The sequence below is a fragment of the Rhinolophus ferrumequinum genome, chromosome 23 (assembly GCF_004115265.2).
Source record: "Rhinolophus ferrumequinum isolate MPI-CBG mRhiFer1 chromosome 23, mRhiFer1_v1.p, whole genome shotgun sequence".
NCBI lineage: Eukaryota > Metazoa > Chordata > Mammalia > Chiroptera > Rhinolophidae > Rhinolophus > Rhinolophus ferrumequinum.
Window position 1 is genome coordinate 16,065,734 of NC_046306.1, and position 24,098 is coordinate 16,089,831.

A 24,098-nucleotide genomic window follows, 5' to 3' on the forward strand; every position below is an offset into this window, starting at 1 on the left:
CGCAGGAAATGGGCTGCAGAAACCAGATTCTGAGTATTTTAACAACTGATGGGATGACAAGGAACAAGGAAAGAGACCCCGATGGATGAGATGGATGAGGTGAGGATTCCATCCATGAGGAAGAGACCCGTCAACAGATAATAACTGCAGCTAACACTGTGCGAAGGGCTTGGAGTGGGTTAGCTCATTTAATCCTGACAGTTAACTCTACACTTAGGCACTATCATTTTTCCTGTTTTGTAGACAAGGAAACTGAGGGTCGCGGAGCTCACAGAATTTGCCTAAGGTCACCGAGTGAGGGAGGGGGGAGGCCAAATTTTGAACTGAGGAATTGTAGTTCACAACCGATATTCTTAACAACTTTATTGACTTAATTATTTTAGTGTGGTGGATTGGGGGTGGGGGGAGGGTGGTCTTTTTTCAAAATGATCTTCAAAATCTTCTACATAGTTTTCTCAATGTAAAGGCATTTAAAGTTAAATCTTTTTTTTTTTTTTTTTGGAGGAAGGGAGGGAGTCTGTATGAAATGCTGTGCATTAAAGGAGGAAACTGAAACAAACAGAAAAATTCCCAAACAGCCCCTTCCATCCTTGCCAGAGTTGTCTTCCTACAAGAAAGTAATGCTGCCCTTCTTATAAAAAGGAAAGCTTTTGTAATTTTCCTCTGCCTGCAGGTTAAAGGCTAAATTCTGTCACCTGACTTTCAAAGCCCTCCACAGGCTGGTCCTAGCCACTTCCCCAAAATAATCTTTCTAAAATTATCTAGGCCACGCCCCCTAGATAATAGGCAGCTTGGCTGGGTACCTGCTGAAGTTTCAGCTCAGGGCTCTGGCTGGGGGTCCTCGCAGTGTGTTCCCAGAGTCACATGTTTCTGTCTATTTTGCAAAAGTGAGATATTTTAACTGAGACAGGTTAAGGCTACTGTCTTTTCTCTCTGACTTCTATCCCTCTATTTCCACTTAACTGTCAGAATGGCTCTAAGGAGTCTGGGGGCCTGGCTAAGTGGAAGTTGAGTTGGGGAAACACTTAGTTTGGGTTTATAGTTATGGGATATGCAGTCCCTTCCATGTCTAGTTAAGTAATCGCTAGCCATCCCGGTGTACAAATCACTTCACAGAAACTTGCAGCACATACTATGCCAACTCACATGTGATGTATTTTGACATGAAGTTTTGGGACCCCAGGCTGCGTCATGACCTGAATGTGTCCCCTGGCTCCCAAAGTTTGGAGGAAAAACCAAGTTTGAAATGCACAGAGCCAGAAGCCATTCTCTGGAAAATTTTCACAAGTTTCAGAACTCACACGTGAGAAAACTGAATAAAGACTTTGCCAAATTTGGTAACAATCTTAAAATACTGATTACGTTAACAAAGAATTAGGAAGCTGAAAGACATTTTCTGAATTACCAATAGTAAAAAAAACCCACAAATTTTGATCAACCATTGACATTAAAAAATTGCGATATTATTGACATGTGCAAAGACAAAAAGAATGGAGCCAAAATATGAGGGGAAATAAGCATTATAGATGTATGTTAGTCAGTTAATTAGTGCACAATATGGCTATTTTTCTGGATGTCGTGATGTTTGTGGTATTTGTCAGCTTTTAAAAGTTGTAATTAGTTGTCATTTCTTTTCTTATTCTACATGAATGTTCCCCTTTATACCTAGATTTTTATTTGTTTATTTTAGAAGTCACCTTTATTGATATAATTTATATACAATGAAATGTACACATTTAAGGACACAGTTTGTGAGTTTGACAGCTGTATACACCTGTGTGACCACCCCCCCAGTTGTGTCATAGACATTTCCAGCACCCTGACCTTTCACCTGTGCCCCTCATGTCAGCCTCCCTGCACTCTCCTGACCCAGGCAGCAATGAGGCTGCTTCTGTCACTACAGATTTCGATTGTTCTAGAACTTAATTTAAATGAAATCATGTGGTACCCTTTTATATCTGTCCTTTTTATGGGAGAGATGACTCAGCATTCTATCTCATTTTGTATTACTCATAATTATGTTTTTGTGTGTGTTTTTTCTTAAATAAGACCTTGCAATTTGGATACGCTGGGTCTGGCCCTGAGGCTGCCCCCAGGCTCTGGATATACCAGGAGGACCTCCTGGTCAATAAACATCCCGTGTACACATCTGAGTTCACGTGCCTTGACCACTCTGTTCCCTCTGTTTGGAATGCCCTTCTCTCCCAATCCATGTGTGGACTCTGGTTCCTCCGTCATCGTTCGGGTCAAATGCCTCCTCCCTCCTGGATTCTCTCAGAACTTTCTCTGCCCTGGGAAGCATTTGGCTCATCCTTTTTGTTCATACTCATTTTATCTTATATTGGAATCAGTTTATTTTGGTCTTTCTTTCCCTCTAGAGTCTGAAGTTTTGACTTAGGTGCTGTGTGTTGGCCACCACGTAACACCTGCTCCCCTCTGGCCCCGGCTCACCCTAATTCAGCAGTTGCCTTATTCATAGCAACAAACGTTGGCTGAAAAAAAGAAAGTGAAAGTGAAACTTATCTTCAACACTTCAAGACAAACAATTCCCACCTTCAATTGTAGCTCTTTCTTTTTGGTTTCTCACCACACCAGGTGTAGCTGGGAGAGTGGCACTTACTGCTCATCTAATGGAATGGGACGGAACCCATCACGTGGGGAACCTCAAAGGAGGCTCTGAGCTAGAGTCCTGCTCTGGAAGTGCAGTGGGTTGAGTAGTGTCCCCAAAAGTCCTAATTCAAGTCCTAATTCCTGGAACCTGCCAATATGACCTTATTTGGAAATAGGGTCTTTTCCGACCTAATTAAAGTAAGAATTTTGAGGTGAGGTCATCCTAGATTTGGATGGGTCCTAAATCCAGTACAGATATCTTTATAAGAGACTGAAAAGGAGAAGACACACAGACACACAGGGAAGAGGCCGTGTGAAAACAGAGGCAGAGGTTAGAATGGTGTTGCCACAAGCTAAATGATGGCAGGATCTACCAGCAGCTGGAAGAAGCAAGGAAGGAGTGTCTGTTGGAGCCTCTGGAGGGAGCACAGCCCTGCAAGCACCTTGATTTCAGACTTCTGGCCTTGAGAACCTGGCGAGAATTAATTTCTGTTGTAACCCACCACATTTGTGGTAAGTTGTTGTGGCAGCCCTAGGAAACTAATACAGATTTGCTGGTCTTAAAGGATTACATATATGAATATGATATAAGGCCACGGAGATGTGAGAGAAAATTCTATGGAATTGTGGTCACAGGTTTGTCCCAAAGAATCAAAATTCCAGAGGGCTTTGTGAACAGTAGAAACTATCCAGACATCAGGGTGCAAGATCCCTTTTCTTTTTTCAATAATTTTTGTTTTGGAAAATAAATAATTATTGAAATAGTGAAACAATCCCAATTACATAAGAAGTTGCTATTTTCACCGATCAAGTTGATAAGTAGAAAAAAAAAAGTAATACCTAGTTTTTAGAGGATGTGGGAAAATAAATCTTCTGAATTTGTCAAAAGATAGAAAAACATCTTAAAAGGTACATATTCTTTGACCAGTTAATTCCACTTCTCAGAATTTATGCTAAGGAAATATCAGAGATGCAAATGATATAAATAAAGACATAGTCAAAGTTATTCATTATAGTATTATATATAATAGTGGGAAATGAGAAACAATATACCCCAAGAGTGGATTGGTTCAATACATATTGGTACGTTCACAAAAATGGAAAACTACAGCCCTCACAATTTATATTATAGAAAGACACCTAATAACTTGAAATGCTCATGATAAATGTTAAGCAAAAAAAAAAAAAACAAAACACAAAACTGTTATTCAGTATGATTTACTTAAAACACATGCATAGAAAAAAGACTGAAAGTGCAACTGAGCCCTGAGATTTCAGCTGGTTTTTTTTGCATATATATCTATTTTTGATAAAACTCTAAAAAGGAGAAGTAGCCTTTTTGTAATCAAGAGAAATAAATAGTAAATAGAATTTTAAATAGCACTAATTTTTTTTTTTAAATTTTGTTTTGGTCTATTAGGGGCTTTCGTTTATCTCCCTTTAGACAAAAGTGCCTGTGCCCAGATTTCCAAAAGGCACTTAGAACTTTTAAAAAATTATATTTATTTATATTTGCATATGGATTTTTGTGGGTGGGGAACTGAATCCTAATTTCAGCCAGTTCAGTTGTCATTTGACCTGAGGGAAAGACAAAAGGCTCAGGCAAAACATAGCAGACACGCCCACGTGTCTCTCTGGTCCCTTCCCGGCAGGCAAGTGGTTTCTCTGCCCTCCTGCAGGCAGATGGATCTGTGCCAGCCCAGGCTCAGGATATGGCCTGGCCTCTACTGCCCTGCCTTCAGAGCATGCCTGGATCTGAATCTTCTCTTTGCTGGTTAATCAAAGGAAACTCCATTTCCAAGTGGCCACCGCAGGACCAGAAGGTAGAACCAGAAAAAAATCAAGAACTGGTGCCCCTTCCTTCCCCATAGCCTGGCCTGAGCCCAGGGCTGTGGTGGCAGGTCATGAGGGAGCCCCTGGGGCTCCTAAGCGTCTGTTGTTCCTCTGCAGACTTTGGGGGCATTCCTTCCCTAGGAGCTCTTCAGTTATGCTTAGAGTAACTAGACATCCCGGTTTGCTGAGGGTCAGTTCCAGGGTATTCTGATTCCTAGTTTAATCGGGAACAGTGTCCCATTGACTCTCAGAAATATCCTGGTTTGGATGACAAATGAAATCATCATTAGAGTTTTCGTACAAATTGTGAACTATCGTATCGGAGTCATAATACCAAGAACAGTGCTTGTTGCTACCATTTATTGAGCACACACCATGTGCCAGACGCCTTGCACATAGATTTAGTTAATTCTTATGACAGTCTTGCTGATCGACTGTACTCGCTATCTCACAGTCGCCTCAAGTTACCGCATCTCCAACCAACTAACCCCGTCCTGCTCCATCACCTCCTCTTCCTTAGTCTTCTCTCCCAGTACATGGCACCGCTCGCTCCTGGTCACACCAGCTAAGGATCTCATGTCATTTCTGACCACTTCCTCTCCTTCCCTCTCATCAGCTCAGAGGTCCCAATGATGCTATCTCCCTAATAGCACACTACACTCTAGCCACACCAGCCTTTCCATTTTGAGAGTTCTCTGTGGTGCCTTCATCCACAGGGTTCTGGCCCACGCTGTTCCCGTGCCTACTTCGGCAGCATTAACGCCTACATTTTGTGGATTTCAGCTCACTCGATCTTGATCCACAATTCTGGTAGGGTTACCCCGTGAAACAGGTCATATCACCCTTTCTATTTCTTTCATGGCATTTATGTGGTTATTTGGATGTTGTCTGTGGACCCCACTAAATCATAAACTAGGGCTTAGCACAGAATCCCTAGGGCTTAGCACAGATCTGGCAAGTGGAAGTTTCTCAGTAAGAATTTGTGGAAAGAGTATGTGCTTGAGTGCGTCCCTTCTGTCCATCCCTTTGCCCTTGCTGCTGTCCAGGCACCGGGTTCCTTGCAGTGGCCTCTGACTGGACTCTTGCTTATATATTACTCTGCCTACAATCCATTCTTCCTGCAGAGGGTCTCATAGACCCGACTGTCACTCCCCTACATAGGACCTTCGATGGTTCCCCATTGTTCTTGGAATAAAACCTCACTTCCTAAATGGAGGCTTTCTGCTCTGGCTTCAGCTGATCCCCAGTCCTCTATGGATGGGCCAGCCGTCCGTCATCTCTGGGTCTTTGCACAGGAATACATACTTTCATCCCATCCATAGCTGGTGAACTCCTCCTCTGTCAGGTCTCCATTGGAACACCACGTCTCCTGCGGAGCCTTCCCTCAGTGCTCAGGGTGGGTCAGACACCCCCTGGATTACTCTCATGGCCTCTCCCCTCCACTTACCCCACCCACAGGATGACCACGGGTTATTGTCTCTTTAACTTGTTTTTTCCTCCATCAGAGTCCTTGGGTCTGGTGTGCTCAAGTTGTATTCAACTTTATTTATTCAAGTTTCCAGCATAGTTTTCATCACATAGGAGGGACTCAAAGAATATTTGTGAGATGAATGAATGATCCATTTTAAAGGTAAGAAATGTCAGGTAAAGGTAGGGGAAATCCCTTGACGAAAACCATACAGCTAGTAAATGCTGAGCAAAAATTTCTAACCCAGGACAGTGTCATGTGGTTATGGGCTGAATCGTTTACCCCCCCAACCCCAATTCGTATATTGAAGTGCTAACCCCCAGTACCTCAAAATGTGGCTGTATTTGGAGATAGGGTCTTTCAAAAGAAGTAACTAAGTTAAGATGAGGTCATTAGAGTGGGCTATAATCCAGTTATGACCTTTGTCTTTATAAGAAGAGATTAGGACACAGACACACCCAGAGGGAAGACCACGTGATGACACAGTGAGAAGGCAGCCACCTGCCAGCCAAGGAGAGAGGCCTCAGAAGGAACCAACCCTGCCCGCACCCTGATCTTGGATGTCTATCCCCTACAATCGTGAGGAGATAAATTTCTTGTTGTTTAAGTGACCTGGTCTGTGTACTTTGTTATGGCAGCTTTAATGAACTAATACACACGCCGAAGAGCTTTCCCCACTGTGCCACATTTTAATTGTCTACAGAACAGAACCGTTGAATAGAAATGGACCGTGGATCACGTGTAGTTTTACACTGTCTAGTGGCAGCATTTAAAAAGTAAGAAAAAAGGTAAAGTTAATTGTAATAATGGAGTTTACCTACTAAATCTGAACTATGATCATTTTGACATGCAAGCTCTATGAGACATTATTAGCAAACCATTTTACATTCCTTTTTTCAGAGTAAATCCTTGGAACCTGGGGTTTACACTTAACAGTACCTATCAGTTCAGATTAGCTACATTTCAAGTGCACGTGGTTACCAGTTTAGACATCACAGGTATAGATCATCCCTTCCTTTCTGCACATCAATTTGAAGAAAAGGATGTTGTTGTTTTCTGATAATACATGATCATTGTTAATAGTTCAAAAAAATTTAGCGTGTCTGCCTGGGAATGTCATTCCTGGAAAATTCCTGACATTAGCAATTCTAATTCCTGGGTTGGTTGTTCTTCAAAGGACTGAGCTATTTGGGCATTTTGGCCATTAATTTCATCCCTGGTATTTGACTGTAAGCATCAGATACAGAATGTTCTCGTGCCTCCGGAGAAAGCCCTTTTGCCTCTCATCCCCTGTACCAGTAATCTGTGTCATCCTTGATCTCTATGTGGAAATCCAGAGGCAAGGATACATTGTTACATGTCTTTGTCTCCCAAACCTTGATGGTGGCTTGGAACTGGATGGGTTCAGATGGCCTGGTATTTCCTGGATCTCGTGTGTCTCTCGGATGATTGTCACTGCCAAGTTTGAACCAAAGATCTCTGTGGCCCACTCAGGTTTGGTCATCCCAGCCAGGTGCCTACTGCTGGTTCCCGACTTGTGGAGCTGAGTGCTTCTGTGACTCTGAGGGCTACTCTGGACAGGAGACCCACCATGCGACGTATACCATCCCCTCAGCTTGGGTGAGCTTTTCCTTGTGCCTGGAGCGGAGAACTCACTTCACAGAGGGAGTGAAGCAGCTGCAAAAAGCAGAGTCAGGACACCAACCAGGTGGTTATCCTCAGACGTAATCGCTACCCCAGTGCTTTCCTAAGGGCGTACCCGAACACGCTGTGATTCAGTGGCTGAGAGTGTGGTCTCAGGCACCACACAGACCTGCTTTCTAATCCTGCTCTGCCAGTTGCTAACTCTGTGATTTTGGATGCTACTTTTCACTTCTCCGGGCTTCCTGTGGAAAATAACAATGATAGCAATAGTGCCTACTTTTCTGGGCTTTGCGACAGAGTTCTGATATAGTTGACAACTCTGTAGTGTCCAGATACTCTAGAGTGCATAACATATTGCCTAGTAAGTAGGGAGTTCTCAGTCAATGGTGGGAAAGAAACAAGCATGCCGGTCCAGGTCAGGCACCTTGAGACTATTCCATCGTTGTTTGGGTTCTTAAATTGCAAATGAGAGAAACCCATTTGTACTAGTTTAAGCTATCATGATTGGAGGATTGATTACAAGGGCCTCGGGCTGTTTTACACAATACAGCCTGGCCTCAGGTAGGAACTGGGGCCTGATACAGGGGATTCTGGGACCCTCGGAGCACTGTCTTTCTGTTTCTCATCTCTACTTCAATGTATGTGCCTCTTCCCTTCTTCTTTTTGCAGGGCAGCCTTCTCTGCTTCTCTGGCCACATGTTGGGTGATGGCAAGTGTAGGGACAGAGTCCCAGAGAGCAGTTTCCAAGCTCTCGGCCTGACGTGGAAAGGTGCTGGCTCGGTTATTAGATGGCCATCCACTGTGGCTGGTTAGCCATCAGCTGTAACCGGTTAGCCATTAGCCACCAATATAACTGCTGTGGCTACATTGATTGGTTGGCTGGCAGAGAAGTGGACGGTGGACTGTGCATCACGTGGCTTCTGCTTCCTGTGTCTCCAACCCAGCTGCCAGCGAGCCTATAGTGGTATGACTCCCGTATCTATGGCTCTGTGGGTGTTCCTTTCTGGCCTCACCGTATCCTGCGTTCTTGTGTGGGGAGTGGGACCAGGGACCCCGCATGACAGTAAGCCTGGAATGTACTGGTGTTTTTCATTCCTGGGAGATGGACAGAATTGGCCTAGCTTGAGTCAGGTGTTGACTTCTGTTCCAATCAGCCATGACCAAGAGGGAGAAGCAACCCAAATAGTTCTCCTCTTACAGAGTTCCATTTTTCAGTGCTACGTATTCCAATAGCAGATAGACTTCTCTGAGTTTTTGATAGCTTTGATTGAAAATATGTCTTTCAGGCAAGTAGATATTTATTTTCTTGGTTCAGTGTACCTGCAACATTGAAGCTGATGTGATTCTCCAAAAGTGGCTGCAGGTAACTTCTGTTTTGGGGGTTCAATTCAACCAGTCAGTTCAATTCATTCATTCAAAGAACTCAGCCCACGTTAACTGAGCATCTTCTAAGTACCAGGCTTTGTTCTGTGTCCTGGTGAGACCAGGGTGATCAAGAGAGGCAAAGCACAGTTCTCTTGGAGCTTACCCTCTAGTTGAGGAACTCATGTTTTTGTGGCTTTGACAAATAACTGGGGACTTGGAATAAAACCTGGGACGTAGAAGTCATTTGCTCAAAGGATATGTGTTGAATTAATTGAATGGGAGTTCTAAAATATTGTTAGCTACCACGGATATCCTCAGGATTAGGCCTTCTTAGTCCTCATTTTTTATCTTTAAAATTACCCTTTTAACCAGTCAGCAGACACTTGCACAGATACATGTATGTTGTAACATTTATAGGACAATGTTTCTCCTTCCTGCGTAGACACCTTACCTTCAAATTTTACTTTGACGATAGTTGGGGCACATGAACCAGAGGGAATTGGGGGGGTTCAGATAGCCTGGTATTCCCAGGCTCTATAAAAACTATGGAATCACCAGGAGTGTGTTAAGGAAATGAGTCAAGGAAGCCTTTGGAACACTCAGGCCTTCGTTGTCCACCCTTTCAGATTCTTGAAGGGGATTCCTCATTTCTGAACGTAGTCGAGGACATGGTCATCTGGTTTGAATTACGGACACGTTGATCATTTTCCCCAGAAAGACAACTGGGGAGGTGAATATATGAGCTCTGACAATTAAGTTTGTGAACTTGTTGCTATGATGTTGCTAGCCTCTTTTGATATCAGAGGGATTATTCATTATGAATTTGTACCAACTGGACAAACAGTTAACCAAGTTTACTATTTGGAAGTGCTGAAAAGGCTGCATGAAAAAGTTAGATGACCTGAACTTTTCACCAACAATTCATGGCTCTTGCATCACGACAATGCACCAGCTCACATGGCACTGTCTGTGAGGGAGTTTTTAGCCAGTAAACAAATAACTGTATTGGAGCACCCTCCCTACTCACCTGATCTGGCCCCCAATGACTTCTTTCTTTACCCGAAGAGAAAGGAAATATTGAAAGGAAGACATTTTGATGACATTCAGGACATCAAGGGTAATACAATGACAGCTCTGATGGCCGTTTCAGAAAAAGAGTTTCAAAATTTCTTTGAAAGGTAGACTAGTCGCTGGCATCAGTGTATAGCTTCCGAAGGGGAGGACTTCGAAGGTGACCGTAGTGATATTCAGCACTGAGGTATGTAGCACTTTCTAGGATGAGTTCGCGAACTTCATTGTCTGACCTCGTACTTAGGCAATTACTGGGGTAGAAGGTCAGCAGAAGGAAGGAGAAAATGAACCACTGTGAGCTGACTGGGTGCCACATGCCAGTCACTTCCTCACTGTCAGTAGGTCAGTGCATCTGCAGAGCAAAGCATTGTCGATTTTCAAAGAATTCAGCTGGATAACTTCCAGTTTAAAACTGCATCTGGCTAGCTATCGCTGCCCCTGGCACAGCCTCTTTGGATTTCCAATTAACCTCTTTAATGAAGGCATAGAAGCAGTAAGGCCCCACCGTCATAAAAGTGGAGACACTCTTTCCTTATCCCCCTCTTTGCATTGGCTTCGAGGCATAGCATCTGCAGTAATTAAAACATTGCCTGGCTGTCCCTCAAGTCTGTGAGGATTGCTTCTGAAGTCAGCCAAGTCTTGCCATCCTCAATATACTTTTTGGAGATTATGTTTTCTATAAAATGACAGGGTAGAAAGTTGGGGCTGTAATACTCTGATCCTGAGAGGAATGGACACCATAGGGAAAGTGATGTAGATAAGGATAGAAATAAAGAGAGACTGCTTAGCAGGGCCTATTGGAGACTACAGTAGTTTTTCCTTATCCTTGGTGAATATGTTCCAGGACCCCCAGTGGATGCCTGAAACTATAGATAGTATGAAACTCTATATGTACTATATTTTGTCCTATATTTACATACCTATGATAAAGTTTAATTTATAAATTAGGCACAGTAAGAGATTAGCTAACAGTAAAATAGAACGATTATAACGATATACTGTAATAAAATTATGTGAATGGCTTTGGGCCATTATTAAGTAAAATAAGGGTTACTTCAGCACAAGCTCCGTGATACCTGGACAAAGGGATGAGTCATGTCCCAGGCAGGATGGCACAGGATGGTGAGAGATTCCATCATGCTACTCAGAACGGTGTGTAATTTATAACTTATAAATTGTTTATTTCTAGAATTTTACATTGAATATTTTTGGACAGTGGGTGACCATGGGTAACTGAAACCATGGACAAGGCAGGATGACTCCAAGATTTTCATGTCTTCTGTTGGGTGTGAATGTTAGAGAATAAGGCAGTGGGAGCTGGAGAGCCTACCTCGGTAGAGCAGAGCTCTGTTATACACAAGTCTAAAAAGATAAAAGAATAACATTTTAAAGTAAAACCCTTTCCCCAAGCACACAAATAAACAAATACCAAATTATCTATGTAAATGTAGGGTCAAAAAAGTGAAAAATCTTCCCTCAAAGAAAATTCCAGACTTACATAGTTTCATTGGTGAAGTCTCTCAATGTTTAAGGAAGGAATAACACTAATGTTACATAAACTCTTTCAGAAAATAGAGGAAGAAACACTTTACAGTTTATTTTATGATACTCATTTATGAAATCATAATACCAAAATCTGACAGACATTCCAAAAAGAGAGAGAGAGAGAGAGAGACAGATAGAGAGAGACACAGAGAGAGAGACAGAGAGAGACTAACTAAAATTCTGCATGAACACAGGGTCAAAAATCCTTAACAAAAAATTAGCAAATCAAATCCAGCAACATGTAAAAAGAATAACATATCATGACCACGTAGGGTTTGCCCAGAAATGCAAAGTTGGTTTAACATTTGAAAATCTAACAGTGTAATCCACTACATTTACAGAATTAAGAAGGAAAAAAAAAATCAAGGAGAAAAGGCATTTGACAAAAAATGAATATCTACTTATGATAAACACTCAGCAATGTTGGTATAAAAGGGATATTTCTCAATCTGAGAAAGGCTATTTATTAAAAAGTTGTAGCAAAAATTGTATTGGTGAAATAATGAACACTTTCTCACTAAGACTGGGAACAAGGCAAAGAAGTCCTCTTGCCATGCATTGCAAAAAGTCAAAAAACAGAAACAAAAAAACCAAATGAAATGCATACAGACAGGAAAGGAAAAGGTGACACTGTATCTATTTTCAAGTGTCATGATTATGTGGAGAATCCTAAGAAATTTACCAAAGAACTACTGAACCCAATAAGGGAATTTATTATAGCAAGCTCATAGGATTCAAGGTTAATATACAAAAATCAATTTTATTATTGTTACTAGCAACAAATATTTGGTAAAATTAAAAAATCTCTTTGCAGAGCATCAAAACCAAAATGAATTACTGAGGATTAAATTAAACAGAATTGGTGTAAGACTTCTATTAATACACTGAAAACTATACAACACTGTTGAGAGAAACAAAAGGAGACTAAAATGAACAGGTATTTATGAATAGGATAACTCAATGTTGTTAATATGTTCATTCTTCCAAAATTGACCAATAGATTTAACACAGTCACAATGGAAATTCCAGAAGGTCTTTTTCAGAAATTGATAAACTGACTCTAACGTTTATATAGAAATGCAAAACAGAGTATCAAAAATCATCTTGATAAAGAAGAGCAAAATTGGAGGACCAGACTATCTGACTTCAAGTCTCATTTTAAAACTATGAAGAGTGTGCTAGTGGCCTAAAGATTGACACACTGACCAATGGAACAGAAACCAAAGCTCGGAAACAGACTCAACTGGTCAACTAGTGTTTGACTGAGGCATCAAAGCAACTCAGTGCAGAAAAGGAAGTCTTTCAACTAATGACGATAGAACAGCTGGTTATTCATATGGGAAAAAGAAGACTTCAACTCCTATGTCATACCATACACAGAGCCATAAAGCTTTCAGTGGGAAACATGGGAGAATATCGTCATGACTTAGAGATAGGCAAAATTTTCTTAGGACTCATGAAAGAAAAACTATGTTATTTGTTTTCATTAAAGTTTGAAAATTTCTTATAGACACTGAAGGCAAGCCACAAACTGAAAGCAAATTAGTAAAACAGATATCTGAAAAGCACTGGTATCCAGGATATATAAAGAACTCCTACAATTCAAAAATAAAAAGGATAAAAAAAACCACTATAAAAATGGGCAAAAGAATTGGACAGGCATTTCACAAAAGAATATACACATGTAGTCAATGAACATAAGCAAAGTGCTCAGTGTCGTTAGTCATCAGGGAAATTCAAATTAAAACCACAATATGATACCCCTAGACACCTTTTAGAAGGTCTAAAATTGAAAAGACTGGCAATCCCAAATGTCGTTAAGAGTGTGGAGTAACTGGAACTCTCATACATTATTAGTGGGAGTTTGGGAAACTGACTTTTTTTTTTTTTTTTCAGAAAGCTAAACATATTCCTACCCTGTGACTGAGCAATTTCACTCCCAGGTAATTTTCCACAAAATCTGAAAATATATGTCCACAAAAAGCTTTGTTCAAAATGTCCCTGGAAGAACATCATTACTAAAAGCCCCAAACTGGAAACAGGCCAGGTGTCTGTCAGTAGGCCAATGGATAAACGAATTATGGTATATTCATACCATGGAATACTACTCAGTAATAAAAAGGAACAAATTACTGATATATGCAACCGTGTGGATGAATCTCCAAATATTTTATTGTGTGAAAGAGCCATATACGAGTACATGGGTACTAGGATAGGGCAGCCCTCCTTTAAAAAAAAACCCCAAAAAACAGCCACATGGTGGCCTGTACCCCCTAGGTCACATAGTGGGTTCAGTTTCATTCCCAAAGATACCTATTAGTAGGACACATTCAACCGCAGTGTATTGATAACACCTGACAATCGATTAATGGAATACATTATATCGATAGAATAAAAAACAACAACAAAGTCCATATTAATCTCAATAGATGCAGAAAAAACATTTCAGGTTAATTAGTGGACATCCTTGTACTGTATGATTCCATTTGTGTACAGTTGTAAAAAAGGCAAAATTAATTTATGGTGAAAACAAATCAGGATATGTGACTCCCTCAACTTTGTTCTTTTCAAAGAGTTTTGATTATTCTGAGAAACTTGCAATTACATATATATTTTAAATCAGTTTTGTCAATTTCTACAAAGAAGCCAGCTGGGATTCTGACACAAGTTGCTTTGAATCTGTAGATCAATTTGGGGAATATTGCCATCTTAACAATATTAAGTCTTCCGATCTTTTAACATGGAATGTTTTTCCAGTTATATAAGTCTTCCTTCAACAATATCTTGTAGTTTTCAGAATATAACTTTTGCACATCGTTTTGTTAAATTTATTCCTAAGTATTTTACTCTTCTATTCCAGTGTAAATTGAATTGTTTTCTTCATTTTGTTTTGGGTTGTTCATTGCAAGTGCATAGAAAGACAATTGATTTTTGTGTATTGAACTTGTTTCTTGCAATCTTTCTGCTCTTGTTTATTAGTTCTAATGGTTGTTTTTTAAGTGTATTCCTTAGGATTTTGTATGTATGAGATCATATCATCTAAGCATAGAGATAGTTTTACTTCTCCCTTTCCAGTCTGGATGTCTTTATTTCTTTTTCTTCCCTAATTGCCCTGGCAAGAACCTCTAGTACAATGTTGATGGAAGTGGAAAGAGTGGATAGCCTTGTCCTGTTCGTGACCTTAGGGGAAAGCGTCCAGTTTATCATCATTAAACTTGATGTTAGATATGGGTTTTTCATAGATGCCTCTTGTCAGATTGAGAAAGTTCCCTTTTATTCCTACTTTGTTGAGGCTTTTAAAAAAAAAATCATGAAAGGGTGTTGGATTTTGTCATGTGTTTTCTGTACCTATGGAGGTGATCGTGTGGATTTTGTTTTTTATTCTATTGATATGGTATATTGTATTAATCGATTATCAGGTGCTACCAGTACACTTTGGTTGAATGTGTCCTTTGCTAATAGGTATGTTTGGAAATGGAACTGAACCTACTATGTGGCCTAGTGGGTACAGACCACAGTGTGGCTGTTGTTTTGGAGGCGGGCGGCCCTTTCCCAGTGTCTACTAGCTCTTCCCAAGTTCTCTACGCCGACGTAATGCCTTACCTGAGTCAAGTCCAAACTTACTCCTCCATCCAAGTAGACATGTTTCAGGTTAATTAGGGGCCTCAGTCTATTTAGTTCATAGGCTGTAATTATAAGAACCTAAGACCTGCAATTTCTGTTTTAATTAAAATAAACAATGCAAAGGGACTGACATCACACCAGGGCAACTGATGGGCAAGGCATAGGTAATTATACCAAATTTGAGCCTCTTGCTGTGAAGAAGTCTGCTGGGATCCACGGTGGAGCGCTGGGCCCGGCCATCCTGGTGAGGGCTAATTACCTGCTCAAACCAGACAGGTTGGTTGGTTCTGGTGATGACATTAGAACATGCTTCTTTCAAGTTAGAACTGAGCTGTGACCTTTGTGGGGTGTGTGTGTTTGTGTGTGCGTGTGTGCATTTACCTGTGTAGTGTCCCTTCAAATATATTTACCTATAATATGTTTACGCACACACATGCAATGGCATAAGAAAATTCTTATTTTAACTGCTGGTTTTAGAGATCTTTTTGGGGAGGGAGTTACTCTTGTTTAGAAAAATAATAGTTCACATGGAGAGGGTAAGACATATCTTACCTGCTCAGCCTTAGAAGTTACAGGAATTTGGGGAGCATGGAACAGGGTAAAGGAACGTGGGATGAGATAGTGGAAAGAACCAGGGCCTGGAACATGGCAGGAGATTAAAGTCCGAGAAGAAGGTAGCCAGTGAGAGAAGCCTGGTGTCCAGAGTGGCTCAAGGACATATAAGAACGAGGACATATAAACACTTAATTTAAAATTGTTTGTATTGTATGATATAAACTCTCTCTGGCACTGCAAGACTTCAGTAAAGTCATTGGCACACACCAACGTTTTGAAAGAGTGAAATTTTTTGTGTGTCGGGGGTGAAGATCAAAGAAGAAAGATCGAATTCTGCATTTGAGTAGGAGTGTAGGGGGTCACATGAAGTGAGCAGGTGCATCCAGGGAAACAGGGAGCCAGGAGTGACCAAAGATTATATGTCTCTGGGACTTTTCAGAAGCCTTGTGCGAGGAGTTGACTTCCCACAGGATATAGGGGAGAAGTCCATGTTTGTTTTAGAAAAGAAACCTCGTCATGCTCTTCTCCTGAAACCTTCCAGTGGCACCCACTGCCATCATGATAAAGCATGAACTTATTTAGAAGGTGTTCTAGGCTAAAAAATGGCCCCCAAAGATATCTGGTGCTTATCCCTAACACCTATAAATGTTATATATATATTTTTGTTTGTTTTTGAAAAAGGGTCTTTGTAGCTGTGATGACGTGGAGGATCTTGAGATGGGGAAATTATCCTGGATGCTCCTGAGGGACTCTCCATACCATCACACGTATCCTTATAAGAAGGAGGGAGAGGACAATTGTACCACACACACAGATGGTGAGGAGAAGCAGTGCGACCACGGAGGCAGAAGTCAGTGATGTGGCTGAAATCAAGGGATGCCCGCAGGGCCCAGAAGCGACAAGGACCACAGGAACAGATTCTGCACCAGAGCCCCCCGAGGGAGCGGAGCCCTGCAGAACCCCTTGATATCAGCCCAGTGAAACTGATTTGGATTCCTAGCCTCTAGAACGGTGAGGGAATACATTTCTGTTGTTTCAAGCCACGCAGCTTGGGAAACAAGCAGATGGCTTCCCTAGAACTTTCAGGATCTGGTCTCTGCCTCTTCTGCAGTCTTTTGACCTGCTGTTTAGTAGACCTTCATCTCCATCCAGCCCTCCCCGGCCCCGCCCCGCTTCTGGCCACACCTTGTATGTGCTGATCTCCCCACCTGGAATAGTCTTCCGGTCCCTGCCAACCCTGAGCAATGCGGCGTGCTCTCAGACGAGAAGACTCAGAGGAGAAGACGGAGCGCGCAGGGAGGACCGTGCCTCTCAGAGCCCCCTTAACCTTGTCTCCGAGTCGGCGCCCTCCCTGGCCACAGTCTCAGGCTGAGACAGCACCCTCTTGCTCAGCCTTCCCGGCGAAGGCTTCATGTCAGGGCAGGTTGGCAAGCCCCAGCTGTCTCGTCTTTGACCTCACCAGGTGCCCACAGATGGATACCTTCGTGAGAACAGTGGAATAAACACAGGCTTTGGTGTAGGATGGAACTGGGTCGGAATGTTGCCTTTGCTGTGTACACACTGTGCGACCCTGGGGACGTTACTTAAGCTTTCGGAACCTCAGTTCTCTTATCTGTAAAATGGGACCTATAAAAATGACCTTCGAGGGTGGTTGTATATATCCCGTAACATATATTTATGAAGTATCCACTCTACGTGGACCAGTCCAGGTCCCTGCCTTTGGGGAGAGTGCATTGACTTAGGGTACTGAGAGAGTAAAATGAGACCTGGAACAGGTACACTTTCCCCCATTCGCTCTGCATCGTCTGAGGCTCCCTTTTCCTCGGGGCCATATCTGGCTCGCTTACCCAGTGTAAGGGAAATCTCCCAAGGGACAGGTTTGGCCCAAGAGGAGGCAAGCAGGCAGGGTGTGGGGCTGAGCGTGCCTGTGGATAGTGGCTTTGGTCTGGGAGCAGCCTTTAGCTTCCACTCATGCTATAGTCTAGACTTCAACAGCTGGGAGGCAGCAGTCACCTTTGCAGGAAGAAAAGTTTGTAAGTACAGCAGGCAGATGGGTATAATGAGCCAGCTCTGGATACCTTGCCTGGATCCACAGTGTAGAACCAGGGACAGAGCGCACACACATGAGTTCTGACTAGGTGTGCTTACGTGCAAATCCCTGTGCACACACATTCGCAAACTCGCCTGGGGAACCGCCACATTCTCAGACACACATGGGCACATACGTCGCTACATACACTCACTCATGCTTTGTATTTTTATCGCATTCATATTTATTTCGGAATCATGTTTTGCCCTTCTCTTCCCTAACTGGATATTTGGGTAAAATGATGAGAAACTGAGGCTCAGAGATTTGAAATTCCTTCATCAAGGTCACACAGCCCTCATACAGCAGAATTAAGCTACAAACCCAAGATTCTCAAATGTCTCCATCAAATCAGGCTGCCTTTCTACACACACACACACACACACACACACCACTTTCTGAGCCTCAGTTTCCTCATCTGCAAAATGGAGACAAAAACAGAAGCAGTTTCACAGGGTTGTAGTGAACACTAAAGGAGACAATGAATGTCAGGTTCCTGGCCCCTTGCCTATCACAGAGTAAGTGCTCAGTAAATGTTTGTTTTTACTATGTAACAGGCAGGCATCTTACTAGGCACTGGGGATCCTTACCAAGTCAAATACCTTGGCTGAGAATATTACTGAAATATTGTTTCAAATGTGACTGAAAGGAAAGGCAGTATACTGCCCAGCAGGTCCTTGTTCTGGAAGAATGAGTAAGGAAAGCTTGAGGACAGAGCCCCATAGTGGTGTTGAAATCTCCTCCAGGGTCTGCCATGTGGGGATCCTTTTCTAGCTACCGTCCCAACCTATGGCCTCACGCCCGGCCCATTTCAAGGTCTTGGGTCTGGCCAGGCCTGGAGAGATGAGCCCCATGGCATACAGGGCGCTTCCTCTCCAGCACTTGGGACAGGAGGGTTGGTCCTGGCTCGTGTCGTCCCAGAGGTCTGCACAAGCTGCTACAAGCTCACATAGAGAAGGAGACAGACAGCAGTGACCCAGACGCTCCTGCAATTTGCCTGGGCAGAATGTCTTTCTTGCCAGGGCTGGGTTGCCTGTTCCCCGGGGCTGCTTCCCGCTCTGAGGACGCAGGCTTTGCCATGCTGGGCAGCCTGTGCCCATGCGTCCTGCATGCCCACCTCCAGCCCCGAGCCCCAGTGGAAGGACTTGCACTGCTCATGGTGGTAATTTGAGCCCTTTTATCCCATGGTCAAAGAGGAATTGATGATAATCCCTACCTCCTTGGATTGTCATGAAGATTTAGTGAGATAATGCACGAAACATTGGTTTTGGCACATGATAGGTGGCTTGTAAATGTAGCAGCAATTATTGTTATTATTGCTGTCATTTTCATCATCGTCGTCATCATCACCATGATCACCATCAGATCCTAAAGGCAGCTAGCCAGGGATTAGATCCGGTCACTAGGCATGTGATGTCAGGAAAGTAACAGCTCTGTGCCTCAGTTTCCTGTAGTGCAAACTGGCTACTCTTTTTGAAGTTTTCTCCCTTCACCCTCCTTCAAAGTCTCAGAATCTCTTGCTGGGCAATTGTAATAGCCCCCCCTGTGGAAAGTTGGGCACATGATCTTACTTCTTTGCATCTTTTCATCTCAGTCCACAGGCTCAGCTCTCTAGAGCAGGTCCTGGTTGTCTTTGAACTTCTGGCAGTTTTCCTCTGTCTCTTTTGTGAACAACTCTTCCTCAAGGCGTCTGTAAATGCTGGGACTTTTCAGAATTCCATCCTTTGTCATTTCCTCCCTTACTAGGGATTTCTTCCCCTTCCTGTGCTCACTTCCCACACTGTCTGGGTCACTGTCAAGTTGTCATCTGCTGCCTTCAGCTTCTTCTTGAATTCTGGATCTAAACATCCAACTATCTGCTGAAAATCTGTACTTGGATGTACCAGAGAAAACTCACACCCAACACTCCCAAACTTGACTCACCGTCTTCTCCATAAAATTGTTCTATCTTCTTTCATGTCTCAATGATGGCCCTACCACTCACAAGCCTGTCCAAGTCAGAAACCTGTGGGTCTTCCTACACTCTTTGCTCTTGTAGTATTATACATTCGCTGTTTACCCCATTCTTCCTCCCTCCCTTTCCTTCCTTCCTTCCTTTCTTCCTTCTTTCCTTCCTTCCTTCCTTCCTTCCTTCTTTCCTTCTTTCCTTCCTTTTTTCCTTCCTTCCTTCCTTCTTTCCTTCTTTCCTTCCTTTTTCCTTCCTTCCTTCCTTCCTTCCTTCCTTCCTTCTTTCCTTCTTTCGTTCCTTTTTTCCTTCCTTCCTTCCTTCCTTCCTTCCTTCCTTCCTTCCTTCTTTCCTTCTTTCGTTCCTTTTTTCCTTCCTTCCTTCCTTCCTTCCTTCCTTCCTTCCTTCCTTCCTTCCTTCCTTCCTTCCTTCCTTCCTTCCTTCCTATCAGTAAGAATTTCACATATTTACTGAATGTCTGCTATCAGTCACTAAACTAGTTGTTGGGCCACTAGGTCACTAAATCCCCTTCATATTACCCATAAATGTCTAAGAATTGCATCATCCCTGCTTCTCAGTTGCAAATGACAGAATACATACCTAGGAAGAAAAGATACTGAGTAGCTCCCAGAACAAATGGGCATGATGGAGACATTGGCTGGAGGCCAAGCTTCTCAGAACATCCAAGACCACATTGCAAATCTGGATTAATGGTGAAACTGCCATTGCCATCGCTGAAGCTGCCATGGAGTACCAGACACCAGAAACCTGACTTTAGTGCCAACTACTGCTGTTACCAGCACCAGTGTTACTTTTGGGTTGGCAATTGGACTTGGCAACCACGCTGCCCTGAAAGTTGAATGCCGTTGTTGTTTCCCACATCAGCAAACCTGCAAGCGAGCTCCAAGCAGAGCCAGTCCTCCCACTGACTGCTTCCCAACTGGGAGGTCTATTGATGAAAACTGGTCTTGTGCTCGTGGCATAGTGGCATGGGAGTTCGGAAATTATTTGAGTTCTGAATTCTACCTTGGAGATAGGAACTCATTATATCATATTTTCCCCAAATTGCAAAAGTCTATTAAAAAGTTGATGGATAGCCACACACACACACACACACACACACAAAAAAAAAAAAAAAAAAAAGAAAAGATAAACTTCTGGCATGGGAATCAATCTTGTCCCCTCCATCATCTCTCCTAATGTCCCAGGCCCACCTCATCATCTCTCCCTCATCTCACCCTGGTCAAGCCTCACTCTGGTTGCTGGTACATTTTACACTAAAGCATGTTCTGATGTCATCTGCTCAGTGTCATTCTGTGGTTCCTCATTGTCCTAGCACTTCAGCTCTCCAATGTGGGCCTTCACAATCTGTGCTTTATGTGGTTCTTCACTTCATCTTCTGTTCTCTCTCTCTCTCTCTCTCTCTCTCTCTCTCTCTCTCTCTCTCACACACACACACACACACACACACTACACATTGCACATATTCATATTCTTTTGGAGCAGAAAGCGAGGAAAGCCATGACTGCCATTCAATGATGTTTGTAGGATGGAATGGTAACTCCTGTTATGGAGCCAGCACCACTGCGAGTCCCAGCAGAGCTCAGGGGAGATCCTGTTGACTGCAGACACATAGAGGGCATATCTGGGGCTGATTTGAGGACAATTTAAGCAAAGGTTTTCCAGATATCTCCTCCAGTGGGCCAGAAACCTCACCACTAGGGCCCACACTGAGGGTCCAGCAACTGTGTGTACCACCCTCACACATGGGAATCCACTGAGGAGGGCCCCTCATGCTGCCCAGCTGGGGCCCAGCACTCACCACCCATGACCCCCTTGCCATCAGCCTGATGCAACTGCAGCCGACAACAGCTAGGAAGACAGTGAACAGTGAGGGAAAGGGGAGGGAGGCGGACTGTATAGACATCCAATTTCCTTTCTCTTGGGAAATACCTGTAAGTGCCATTGCTGCGTCATATGGTAAGTGTATGTTTAACTTTCTAAGAAACTGCCAGACTGTCTTCCAAAGTGACTACGACTTGCCGTTCTCACCAGCAGTATGTGAGAGTTCCAGCTGCTCCACTTCCTCGCCAACACTTGGTATTGTCAGACTTTTGAATTTTAGACTTTCTCATTGGCATGCCATGTTATCTCATTTTGCGTCTAACTTGTATTTCCTGACGACTTTGATTTTTTCATGTGCACATGGTCCATTTGTGTATCTTCTCTTGTGAAGTGTTTTGCCTGGTTAAAAAAATTTGTGCCGATTCCTTATTATCAAGTTGTAAGAGTTCATTAAATATTCTGGATACAAGTCCTTTTTCAGACATAGCTATATGAATTTTTTTTCCAGTATGTACCGTGTGTGTGTTTTGTCTTAGTACTGCCTTTTAAAGAGCAGACGTTTTTAAATTTGATGAAATCCAATGTCGTTTTTAAAAAACGGTCATTTTCTTTAGGTCCCATGTAAGAAATATTCGCCTATCCCAATATTACAAAGATTTTCCCGTTTCTTATAGAACTTTTACAGTTAGGTGTGCGATCAATTTTTGAGTTAATTTTATGTGTGGGTTGAGGCAAGGGCTAAGATTCTTCCTCTTTTTATTTATTCTTTTCACATATGCATGTCCAGTTATTCCAGTACCACTTGTGGAAAAGACTATTCTTTTCTCTTTGGATCACCTGAGGATATTTGTCAAAAACCAACTGTATCTATATCTATATCTATATCTATATCTATATCTATATCTATATCTATATCTATTATCTATCTATCTATCATCTATCTATCATTTATATTTCTGGACTCTACTGTGTTTCAATGATCTACATGTCTATCCTTATTTTGAGAGTATACTGTCTGAATCATAGTAGCTTCATAGTAAGTGTTGAAATCAGGTCATGTAAGTCCTCCACATTGTTCTTTTGCAAAATTATTTTGGCTCTTCTAGGTCCTTTGCATTTTCTAAATTTTAGAATCAATTTGTCAATTTCTTTAAAAAATGACCCTGCTGAGATTTTGATTGCGTTTACACTGACATTATAGATCAGCTAGAGGTAAATTTACATTTTCACGATCCCAAGTCTTCCAGTCCATGAACCCACTGTAATTTCCCAATTAGTTGTCATCTTTCTTTACTCTTGGCAACGCTGTGCAATTTTGACTGTATAGTTCTTGTATGTGTTTTGTTAAATTTATCCCTAAGTATTTCATGGTCTTAAGATTTATCCCTAAGTATTTTGTAAATGATGTTTTAAATCTCAGTTGCCAATTGTTTGTTGCTAGTATATAGAGATGCAATTGATTTCTGTATGTTGACCTTGTATGCTGTGATGTTGCTAAATTACCAGCATTTTTGCAGATTCCTTAGGATCGTCTCCATTTCTTTGTCTACAATATGGGGAGAATGTGAGTATATCTACATCAGAGGGCTGAGTGGAAACTAACTAAGATAATAGATCTGCAGGCCTTATCCAGTTCCTGGCACACACTGGCTAACAGTAACAAAACCAATAGTGCCATGTGTAACACAGGCAAAACCAATTCCTGCCGCTAGAAGCAGGGTTAGGGGTTATTCTTGGGGGGCAATAGTGACCAGAAAGGTGTGTGGTGGGGTGAGGGTGAGGGCTTCTGGGATGCTGAGCATGTTCTAGTTCTTGATTTGGGTACTAGTTTCACAGAGGTGTTGAGTTTGTAAAAACCAGTGAGTGACGCACCTGTGATATATGTGTTTTTCTATATGTTTATCACACTTCAGTATAAAGTGAAAGCAATTGAATAATTATGCTCTTCTGAGCTCTCCTCCTGTTCCTGGCCCTGGGACCTTCTCTCTACATGGCTTATCTCATGAACCCTGTGATGTGGGTGTTACCACCATCCCATTTTACAGAAGACAACACGGAGGCTCAGAGAGACAGGGGCGCTTGTGCAAGCTCACAGAGTGAGTGTGCAGTGAAGATCGGGGGCACCCCAGTTCCTAGAATCTTAACCACTCAGCGGTACAGACTTGTGTTAGCGTTTGGTTGGGAAGCGTGTTAAATCCTTCATTCCACGGCTGAGGGAGGTGCTCATGGATTTACCTTACCCGGGCAGCACAGGGAAGTTCTGAGAAAGGCAGCAGATTTGGGAGTCGAAAGGGCAGTGGGAGAGGGGCCAGCGGGGGCCTGGGAAGACCCGGCAGGACCAGCTGGGTTTCCTCACTGTCATCATTGCTCACGGTCCACCCGGTGTCTCCGAACCAGCGCCCTCACACAAACATTGAATAATTGCCTGATCTGGCCTGCTGAATAGGGCGGAGGTAGGGGACGTTTATTTTTCATTAAAAGGTCAGGAGGAGATTATGGGAGATGGT

General features: G+C 42.6%; 1 long non-coding RNA gene across 1 annotated transcript in view; it reads left to right on the forward strand.

The window, feature by feature from the left end:
- Positions 1–18,594, forward strand: part of LOC117015713 (uncharacterized) — a 42,069-nt gene extending 23,475 nt beyond the window's left edge. Inside the window, exons 4-6 of the long non-coding RNA XR_004421784.1 lie at positions 5,949–6,073; positions 13,433–13,479; positions 16,397–18,594. This is a non-coding gene — a long non-coding RNA (uncharacterized LOC117015713). The remainder of the gene's footprint in view (positions 1–5,948; positions 6,074–13,432; positions 13,480–16,396) is intronic.
- Positions 18,595–24,098: the final 5,504 nt, after the last annotated feature.